The 10751-nt window shown below is 38.8% G+C and overlaps 1 non-coding gene across 1 annotated transcript; it reads right to left on the bottom strand.

Annotated features, from left to right (window-relative positions):
* Nucleotides 1–283: 283 nt before the first annotated feature.
* LOC141681863 (small nucleolar RNA R71) lies at nucleotides 284–390 on the bottom strand. Its single transcript, XR_012559282.1, has one exon. It is a non-coding gene; the product is annotated as a small nucleolar RNA R71 (small nucleolar RNA).
* Nucleotides 391–10751: the final 10361 nt, after the last annotated feature.

The raw sequence follows: 10751 nt of genomic DNA, 5'->3' as shown, positions 1-10751 counted from the left end.
TGAAATCAAGCCGGGCACTATTCAGATGGTGCAGAATTCCGTTTCTTTCGGAGGTGCTGCAACTGAAGACCCCAACATGTACATCAGGAATTTTGTCGAGATCTGTAGTACTTTCATATATAATGGGGTGACTGATGAGGCTATCAAGCTGAGGCTTTTCCCATTCTCTCTGAGGGATAAAGCTAAGGACTGGTTACATTCTGAACCAGCTGGGTCCATCACTACTTGGCAAGATCTTGCGCAAAAGTTTCTGGTAAAGTTCTATCCAAATGCAAAGATTGCAGCTATGAGGAGTGCTCTTACTCAGTTTGCACAGCAACCAACAGAATCTATGTGCGAAGCTTGGGAGCACTACAAGGAGATGTTGAGAAAGTGTCCACATCATGGTATGCCTGACTGGATGGTGATCACTGGTTTCTATAATGGTTTGGGGGCCCAATCTCGGCTCATGCTCGATGCAACAGCTGGAGGCGCTTTGTGGGCCAAAAACTATACTGAGGCTTATAATCTTATTGAAAATATGGCTGCAAATGAGCATCAAAACCCAACTCAAAGGATGATGCCTGGGAAGGTAGCAGGTATTCTAGAAGTTGATGCAGCTACAGCTATTGCAGCGCAGCTCCAAGCGCTGTCTATGAAGGTCGATTCTTTAGCCACCTATGGAGTCAATCAGATAGCTATGGTCTGTGAGCTTTGTGCATGTTCTCATGCTACGGATCAGTGTTCTCTTGTTAATTAATCTGTTCAATATATGAACAATTATCAGTGACCGCAGCAGCCTGTGCCAGCTACTTATCATCCTAACAACAGAAATCATCCCAATTTCAGCTAGAGCAATACACAGAATGCTATTCAGCAACCATATCAGTAAGGCGTAAGTAAACAGTTTAATCCACCTGGCTTCCAGCAACCATAGCAGTATGCTCAAAGGCAATCATATCCTCAACAGGGAGGTGCTGCTCCACCTTCTAGTGCTAATTTCGAGGAACTCAAGTTGTTGTGCAAAAGTCAGGCTGTTTCTATCAAGACCTTGGAAAATCAAATCGATCAAATAGCCAATGCAGTGCTCAATCGTCAACCTGGCACACTTCCTAGTGATACTGAAGTGCCAGGCAGGAAGGAAGCTAAAGAGCAAGTCAAGGCTATTACCTTAAGGTCTGGAAAAGTTGCTGATGCTGAAAAAGCAAAAGACGGAGAAGCTGAAGTTGGTGATGAAGAGAAGCAGAAGAAGAAAGCGGCGGAACCAAGGAAGACTACTGTTGAACACACTCTTCCTGAGGGTAATACAGGGGAGAAACAACTATATCCTCCACCACCTTTCCCTAAGAGATTGCAACAACAAAAACTGGATAAGCAGTTCGGTAAGTTTCTGGAGGTGTTCAAGAAACTTCACATCAACATACCTTTCGCTGAGGCTCTGGAGCAAATGCCTAGTTATGTGAATTCATGAAGAGTATTCTTTCAAGGAAGGTGAAACTGGATGATCTTGAGACCGTTGCTCTAACGGAAGAGTGCAGTGCCGTGCTATAACAGAAATTACCTCCAAAAGCTTAAAGATCTAGAGAGTTTCACCATTCATTGCACCATTGGCAAGTTGTCTTTTGATAAATGCCTGTGCGATTTGGGAGCAAGCATCAATCTGATGCCATTGTCCATCTTCAAAAAGTTGAATTTGCCTGATCCAAAGCCCACCTACATGTCTTTACAATTGGCTGATCGTTCTATTACATATCCACGAGGCATAGTGGAGGACGTGTTAGTAAAGGTGGATAAGCTCTTCTACCCTGCAGACTTTATCATTTTGGATTTCGAGGAAGATAAGAAGATTTCCATAATCTTGGGAAGACCTTTCTTGGCTACTGGCCGTACCTGATAGATATGCAAAAAGGTGAACTTACTATGAGGGTGCAGGATCAGGATGTGACATTCAATGTATTCAAAGCAATGAAATTCCCTACAGAAGACGATGAGTGCTTAAAGGTGGATTTGATTGATTCTGCGGTAACTTTAGAACTTGATCATACGCTAATGTCTGACGTATTAGAGAAAGCCTTAGTAGGGGAGTTTGACAGTGATGATGAGGATGGCAATGAGAAACTATAATATCTAAATGCTTCTCCTTGGAGGCGAAATCTAGACATGCCATTTGAATCTCTTGGTACTTCTGATCTCAAGAATGCTGAAGGAAAGCTCAAACCATCTATTGAGGAAGCACCTACTTTGGAGCTTAAACCATTTCCTTAACACTTGAGGTATGCATTTTTAGGTGATGCATCTACTGTACCTGTGATTATTACATCTGACCCTTTAGGTAGTGAGAGGACAAGCTCTTGAGGATTTTGAGAGAATTTAAATCGGCTATTGGATGGACTATAGCAGATATCAAAGGGATCAGCCCTTCGTACTGCATGCATAAAATTCTACTAGATGAAGGTAGTAAGCCAACTGTTGATCAACAACAATGACTTAATCCTATCATGAAAGAAGTGGTGAAGAAAGAGATTCTGAAGTGGCTGGATGCAGGAATCATATATTCTATTTCTGACAGTTCTTGGGTGAGCCTCGTACAATGTGTACCTAAGAAATGAGGTATTACTGTGGTAGCAAATGAGAAGAACGAGCTCATCCCCACTCGAACAGTCACAGGATGGAGGGTATGCATGGATTACAGAAAGTTGAACAAGGCCACGAGAAAGGATCACTTCCCTCTTCCATTTATTGATCAGATGCTTGACAGGTTGGCAGGTCATGAGTATTATTGTCTTCTGGATGGCTATTCGGGGTATAATCAGATTGGCATTGCACCAGAAGATCAAGAAAAGACTACCTTCACTTGTCCATTTGGCACATTCGCTTTTCGCAGAGTTTCGTTTGGCTTATGTGGCGCACCTGCCACTTTTTAGAGATGTATGATGGCTATATTCTCTGATATGATTGGAAAAAATGTCGAAGTGTTCATGGACGACTTCTCCGTCTTTGGACATTCGTATGATGAATGTTTGAATAATCTTCGTTCGGTGCTCAAAAGGTGTGTGGAAACTAATTTAGTACTCAATTGGGAAAAATGTCACTTTATGGTGCGTGAAGGCATTATTCTTGGGCATAAGGTCTCTAGCAAGGGTCTTGAGGTGGACAAAGCCAAGGTGGGAGTCATTGAAAATCTTCCACCCCCTATTTCTGTGAAAGGAATCCGTAGTTTTCTTGGTCATGCGGGTTTTTATCGGCGTTTCATTAAGGACTTCTCGAAGATATCTAAGCCGTTGTGCAACTTGCTCGAGAAGGATGTGCCTTTCAAATTTGATGATGAATGCTGGCGGCATTCGAGACTCTTAAGAAGAGTTTGATAACTGCACCAGTTATTACGGCACCTGATTGGACAGAGCCTTTTGAAATGATGTGTGATGCGAGCGATTATGCGGTGGGAGCAGTTCTTGGGCAGCATAAGAATAATCTTTTTCATGTGCTCTACTTTGCTAGTAAGACTCTAAATGGAGCTTAAATGAACTACACAACTACTGAGAAGGAGCTCTTGGCTATATTCTTTGGTTTCAAAAAATTTCGATCTTATCTGCTTGGCACAAAGGTGACAGTGTTTATTGATCATGCGGCCATTCGCTATTTGGTTTCCAAGAAGGATTCGAAGCCTAGACTTATTCGTTGGGTGCTCTTGCTACAGGAATTTGAGTTAGAAATTAAGGATCGAAAAGGTACTGAGACTCAAGTAACTGACCATCTCTCTAGATTGGAGAATCTCGATTTTACTTCACATGATAAGAAATTGGTCAACGAATCTTTTTCGGATGAGCAGTTGTTCGCAGTCCAGGAGGAAGAGCCATGGTTCGCAGATATTGTGAACTATCTTGTCAGCAATATAATGCCTCCTAATATGAATACAGCTCAAAAGAAGAAGTTTATGCATGAGGTGAAGTGGTACATGTGGGATGAACCGTATTTGTTTAGATAAGGAGCTGACCAGATCATCAGGAGATGTATCCCATTCTGTGAGATGGAGGGGATATTACGAGACTGCCATTCCACAGTTTATGGTGGACTTTATGGTGGTGAAAAGACAGTAGTTCGTATTCTGTAAGCAGGTTTTTTCTGGCCTACTTTATTTAAGGATGCTCATCAGTTCGTTTTAAGGTGTGATCGTTGCCAAAGAGTGGGGAATCTTACGAGAAAGGATGAGATGCCGTTAAATGTGATGCTTGAAGTCGAGGTCTTTGATGTTTGGGGAATCAATTTCATGGGACCATTTGTCTCATCTTGTAATAATCAGTACATCTTGCTGGCAGTCGATTATGTCTTAAAATGGGTAGAAGTCAAGGCTCTACCGACGAATGATGCAAAGGTAGTGTTGAATTTTCTTCATAAGCAGATTTTCACAAGGTTTGGAACGCCACGAGTAATCATAAGTGATGAGGGGTCGCATTTCTGCAACCGTAAGTTCACTTCTATGATGCAACACTACAATGTGAATCATCGTGTTGGTACTGCCTATCATCCGTAAACGAATGGTCAAGCGGACGTGTCTAATAGAGAGATCAAGCTCATTCTAGAGAAAGTTGTTTGTCCGTCAAGGAAGGATTGGTCTTTAAAGCTCGATGAAGCTGTTTGGGCTTATAGAACAGCATACAAGACTCCACTTGGGATGTCCCCGTTTCAACTTGTTTATGGTAAGGGATGTCATTTACCTGCGGAGCTTGAGCATAAGGCTTATTGGGCGTTGAAGAAGTTGAACCTTGATCTAGATGCAGCTGGGAAGAAGCGAATGCTTTAGTTAAATGAACATGATGAATCTCGACTCCAAGTGTACGAGAACAACAAAATGTACAAGGAAAAAGTGAAAAGGTGGCACGACAGGAAGCTATATTCTAAGTCATTTGTGTCGGGGCAGCAAGTTCTTTTATTCAACTCTCGTCTCCAACTTTTTCCTGGAAAATTGAAATCAAGGTGGTCTGGACCTTTTATTGTCAAAACTGTGTTTCCACATGGAGCGGTGGAGATTTTTGAGAATGATCCGGGCCAAGCATTCAAGGTTAATGGTCAGCGTTTGAAGCATTACTATGGGGACACGGCAAACCAGGAAGTGGTTAGTGCCATTTTATTGTCAACGTGAGCAAGGGACACTACGTCAAGCTAATGACGTAAAAGAAGCACTTTTTGGGAGGCAACCCAAGATTTGTTGTTATAGGAACCCTTAGGAATCAGTAACCTATCCAAAAACACAAAAAAATCAGAAAAATGGCAAGAAAAAATATTTTTCCAGAGACCACCTGGGCGACCGCTCAGCCTTGCTGGGCGGCCGCTCAGGATGCTGGGCGCCCGCTCAGCTCAGCTGGGCGGCCACTCAGGACCCGTCTGCCTGAAATTTTTTTAGCCTAATAAAAATCCAAAAAAATCAGAAAACACAAAAAAATAAAAACACAAACCCATAAACCACGAATTCTTTTCCCATTAACCCACGTTTTTAACCCTCAACCCCACTCCTAATCAAATTTTAACCCTAATCTTTACCCTATATATACATACAACTATTCCATATACTCCCCCATACACTTTCAACCTTAAAACTCTCTCCCATATTCAAAAACACAAACCTTAAACACTTTTTCTCAGTTTCAATGGCACCCAAGAGATCCAGGACTATTGATAGCAGCAGCACTGTTCCTACTGCTGATTCTTCGAGGGGTACTGCTGTGAGACCTCATTTGTTTGATAGGGCTGTTGAGGAGGAGTATACTAGGCTTCTGGGTAAGCCGATTTTGAAGGAGAGGGGATTCTTACCATCGGGGAGGGATGGTGAGTTGTTTCCTATGATTGCTGAAAAGGGTTGGATTTCTTTTTGCTGAAAAGCTTCGAATCACAAAGGCAGAGTTGATGGCCTGTGATCGACAACGGGATGAACTGGTTGATAAAAAGACGCAAGCTCTCGAGGCAGAGATTACTCACTTGAAGTCATTTATAGAAAATGAAGGTACTTTTCACTCTCCGATGCGGTCTGAAAAGGCAAGTTACGATCCAGAAAAGGATAAAAAAATAAAGTCAAAGCCACCATCTACAAGAGGAGTTGTGTTGGTACCTGAAGATGATGAATGTGTTCTTACAAATTACCCAACTAGGCCTTCACCTCTTGGAAGTTAGGTAAGTTATTTTAATTTTGTGAGCAACCTTGTGATTTATCTTACTAAGGTAAATCATTTTTACCTTAATTTTTAATTTTGTTATTTAAATATTATAGGTCCAACGATCTTGTGAGCTATCTGTCGAGAGAATAGAGAATAAGGTTGCATTTGGTATGGTATATCCTCACGAGGATAATTTAGTACATGGACTTGATATACCAATTGAACATCAATGTGTCTCCGTTGATGGCCTGATCAAACCAGATGCCTTGCTTCCCGCTGAGACGCGTGGTGATATGATGACTGTCCGCGATGCTCTAGGTTCTTTTTTAGCATGGCCTGAGGAATTAATTAGCTACACAAATGTTGCGGTATGATGAATAATATATATGTATAATATTGTCTGAATTTTGAAATTAAATTGTTCATTTCAAGATATTACAAATTAAATGGTAGGTACATTTTATTTTGGTTTATATATTATCATCAAGTGCAGAAAAAAGAAAGGTCCCGAACAAGTGCTGAAAAAATAAAAAATAATGACGGGTTGCATGATTTGAAGGAACAATTCATTCAAGCAAAGCCAGGTATGAAAGTGCCAAAGGGCTTTAACCTATTGTATAAACATGCAACAACTTGGATGAAAACTCCCGGGGTTAGTATCCAGGTTCGATGTGAGCCGGATGTTAGGCACAAAGCAGGCGCTAATAATTCACGCAAGTATACGCGTTCGCAAGTAATATAGAAAGATTTCTAGTTCATTCCCACGGAGACTCTGATTAATTATATTTAATTAACACTTACTCACCAATGTATGATTACTCTTCAATGTCAAGACAATAACACTTAAGGTTAATTAACTAATTATTAACTACGAGAATTAAACACTTAAATTAACACTTGAATTAACAATATTAAACACACATGAGATCATTACTTCATTACTACTTTATTCAATAGTTATTTTTATTACCCTTAGCATGTAACGGTGATGATATTAATCGAACAACACGAAACTGATAAAAGGCAACTTTCGTTGCACAAGTACCATTCTACCAAGCATCCATAATTAAGATAGAAGTTGAATAGGCATCAATTATGTTGAGACCCTATATGTCTACAGAATTTTGACAACATAACGATTTAAGCACAAGTTATTCTTTATGATTACATAGGGCAAGTAAAACGGTTAGAGTTACCCATCAATCATGCATACAATAAAAGAACCTATGCTAGCATGGCAAGTTCTAAATCTCAAGAGTCACTGTCGCTTCACTAGAGATTAACAGGCTATCTTATATGTTCGCGACACACATAAGATGAATAAGCACAACCTATGCTAGATATCATACAATCATCACATACCAAGTTATTAGACAATTAACTAAAGAAATCCATAGTCAATCCGCTACGACCCCATGATCACGATTAGCCCATGATAGAACTCATCGTCACCATGGGTTCATATGAAAACATGATAATAACACAACGATATAAACTAATAAAAATACTTAAAAAAATCAGAGTACGTCACAAGAGTATTAAGGTTCAAAGTAAAGAAAACTAGCATCCACTGTTACAACGAATAAAAGAATTACAAGATAACGTATGCTTCATCTTCTTCATTGTGGTATGCTAAAACGGTCTTTTTAATCTTCTCTCATTGCTCCTTGCTTGTCACTTGTTGTGAAAACGTCTCCCAAGATTGCTTATATAAGAGTCCACAAGAGACAGCATCGTCAAAAGCCCAATAGAAGTCAAATTAGAAAATCCAGATTCTAAAATTACGACCCCAGGCGGCCGCCTCCATTCCCACGTGGGCGCCTGCTCTCCAGGCGGTCGCCTGCAAGCTCCAGGCGGGCGCCTGCACAATTTCTGGAAAATTCCACTTCTTCTCTTCTGATTTTGCTGATTTCTTCGCACAACTCCCCGAAACTGATTCCAAGTACTTCCCTAGGCTTATTATGATGAAATCTCCCTAATTACTCAAGTTATACCCTGAAATGCAAAAACACTAGAAAAATGCATCAAATACATAAAATACTTAATTTCAAGACACCAATTCAAGCCATTACAAGATGTTCTAAGTGGTATAAAATGCCACTTATCACACCCCCAAACTTAAATCGATGTTTGTCCTCAAGCGTCACAGACTCAAAAACAAAATAAAAATATGCATGAATGCAAACTACATGAATGTAGCGATCCCCATCACGTTAACTAAACCAACCAACACATGACATCCTAACAAATGCAATTAGGCGACTAAAGATCAATCAAATCACGTAAGCTAACATACAACTAGAAACGTGGTGTGTGCGAGTGCTTAACAGATATGCTTCGAAACTAGATCAATTATTATAACTCAATTATCCTCAAGGCAATCACAAGATTATACGAAGAATATATTCTAGACACAAAATGACTTATAATACTTTCAGAACACTGGAGCTTATTATGGAACCATATTTTTATTCAACACAACAAACAAATGCTTATTTGATCATGCAATGAGTGAGGTCCACAAAAGACTTATGCAATGGCATCTATTTAGCGAGCGTTAGGTTAGCGGATCCCAGACTATAAAAGCCTTAGGTCACTAGGCACAAAGTCCCCTAAGAACTTAATAACTCGAATACCAAAGAGCTCACTCGTGATCAATTATGCATTAAACCATATTTTTTCTCTTTTTTTTCTTTTATTTCTATGCTTTTTCTTTTTTTTCAATTTCTAAGCAAATGCATTTCGCTTCATCTTGCTCAACCCTAGACTACTCGCATACAATACGAGCCGGATATTAGACATTTGACGCCTCGCCACAACTAGCAATGATTTCAAATTTTTACTCCAATTCTATCTTTTCATGCCTTTTACCATTAAGAGCCTATCATATATTCTAAGCATAAGTAATAGATTAACCTCAAAAATCATCAAACCATGACAACAATCTAGTCCTTAAGCATACTCTAAGACTTAGTGAAATTACAAGTGTTTCTAGCATGCATGTCAACCTAATAATATTCAACATCACTCTAACGCTATCACTACACTCGCATCAATATCACATATCAATTGGTAAAGCAACACAAAAGGGATCATGGTATATGCATGAGCTAAATGACATGATAAATAAAGCTATAAAATAAAAAAAAATTATAAAGCAAAAATATGCAACTATATGAACTAAACTAACATGAATATGCAACTACATGACACACTCACAAATATGTTCCTTAACTACCACCCCCAATCTTAAAATCTTCACTGTCCCTAGTGAAGGTAATAGAAAGGAACATATTTACCTACTCAAAGGGTAGGTATACCTTTCTATTACCTTCAATGTCCCTAGTGAAGGTAATATAAAGGTATACCTACTCAAATAAATCATCATCATCATCATCATCATAGCCCTCAGAGGGTGGAGTGTCAGGAGGCGAATAAGCGGAATCCTCACCAAAGACGGGCCACTGGATGTCAGCTCCAAGGCCTCTGAAAGCAGTCCAAAGTGCTGGGGTGAGCTCTGAAGGGTTTTTAGCACATAAACACAGCGAAAACGTAAATTTAATCTTAAAAAAAAACGAAACCCTCCACAGGATCCATGCAATAAATAATATTTAATTCGTAGTTCAGTATGTTTACCTTAAGAAGCTTTACGTTAATGAAAAGATGGAGGTCTTTAATAGCGATCCAAGAACGATGAACGGAGATCCTTAGCAGTTGCTCCTCAAGTGTGAAGCACTCCACCGGTATCCACCAAGAAAATGATGTAATGAAGGAGGAGGAGATGGAGAGAATTAGGGTTTTGTAAATTTTTTTGGTTGAGGCAAAAATAGGGTCTATAATAGTATATTTATAGGCAAAATTTTCAGCTGAAATTTTTCCCATAAAATATTATTATTATTAACCCTTTATTATTCTCACTAATAATTAAAACACCTTTTAATTATTAATCCTTTTTCTAAACTCTTTAGAAATAATTCTCTCACTTGATTTAATTTCCAAAAATTAAATTCTTAATTAATAATATTAAGAACATTTTCTTAATTAATTTATAATCAATTAAATCTTATTTAATCAATTATTAAATTTTCCAATTAATTATTTATTTCATAAATAAATAATTATCAGCCATTATTAATTAATTCCTCCACCATTAAATCATTTTATTTTATGGTGTGACCCTGTAGGTTCAATATTAAGCCGGTAGTAGAAATAAATAATAATAAAACTATTTTATCATTATTTATATGAATTCTCTAATTCATTAAATATGATTAATTAATCATATTTATTCTACATCGTGAGGGATACTTCTCAGCATATCGCGACTATCCGGATAATACGAATTCACTGCTTAGAATACCAAAAACCTATTCAGTGAGTAGTTACCGTACAATCAATTCCTTCTACCCTACAATGTCACGATTAAATACAAGGCATGAACTTGTGTCAAGCCTATCTTATTTAATCACTTGCTTTCCCATTCACTATGCTTAGTTCTATTTAATGTAAATTAGAAATTCCTTTCTAATTTCATTCACTCTGGCCAGAGATTCCTGAACTAACATAAGTGGATCAGCATTGAACATTCTCTTCCTATACTGGAAGGGGTAGATCCTTTATTGA

The sequence above is a fragment of the Apium graveolens genome, chromosome 8, assembly GCF_009905375.1.
Source record: "Apium graveolens cultivar Ventura chromosome 8, ASM990537v1, whole genome shotgun sequence".
NCBI lineage: Eukaryota > Viridiplantae > Streptophyta > Magnoliopsida > Apiales > Apiaceae > Apium > Apium graveolens.
The sequence above is the reverse complement of the archived record's forward strand: the minus strand, read 5'-3'. Positions and strand labels throughout refer to the sequence as shown.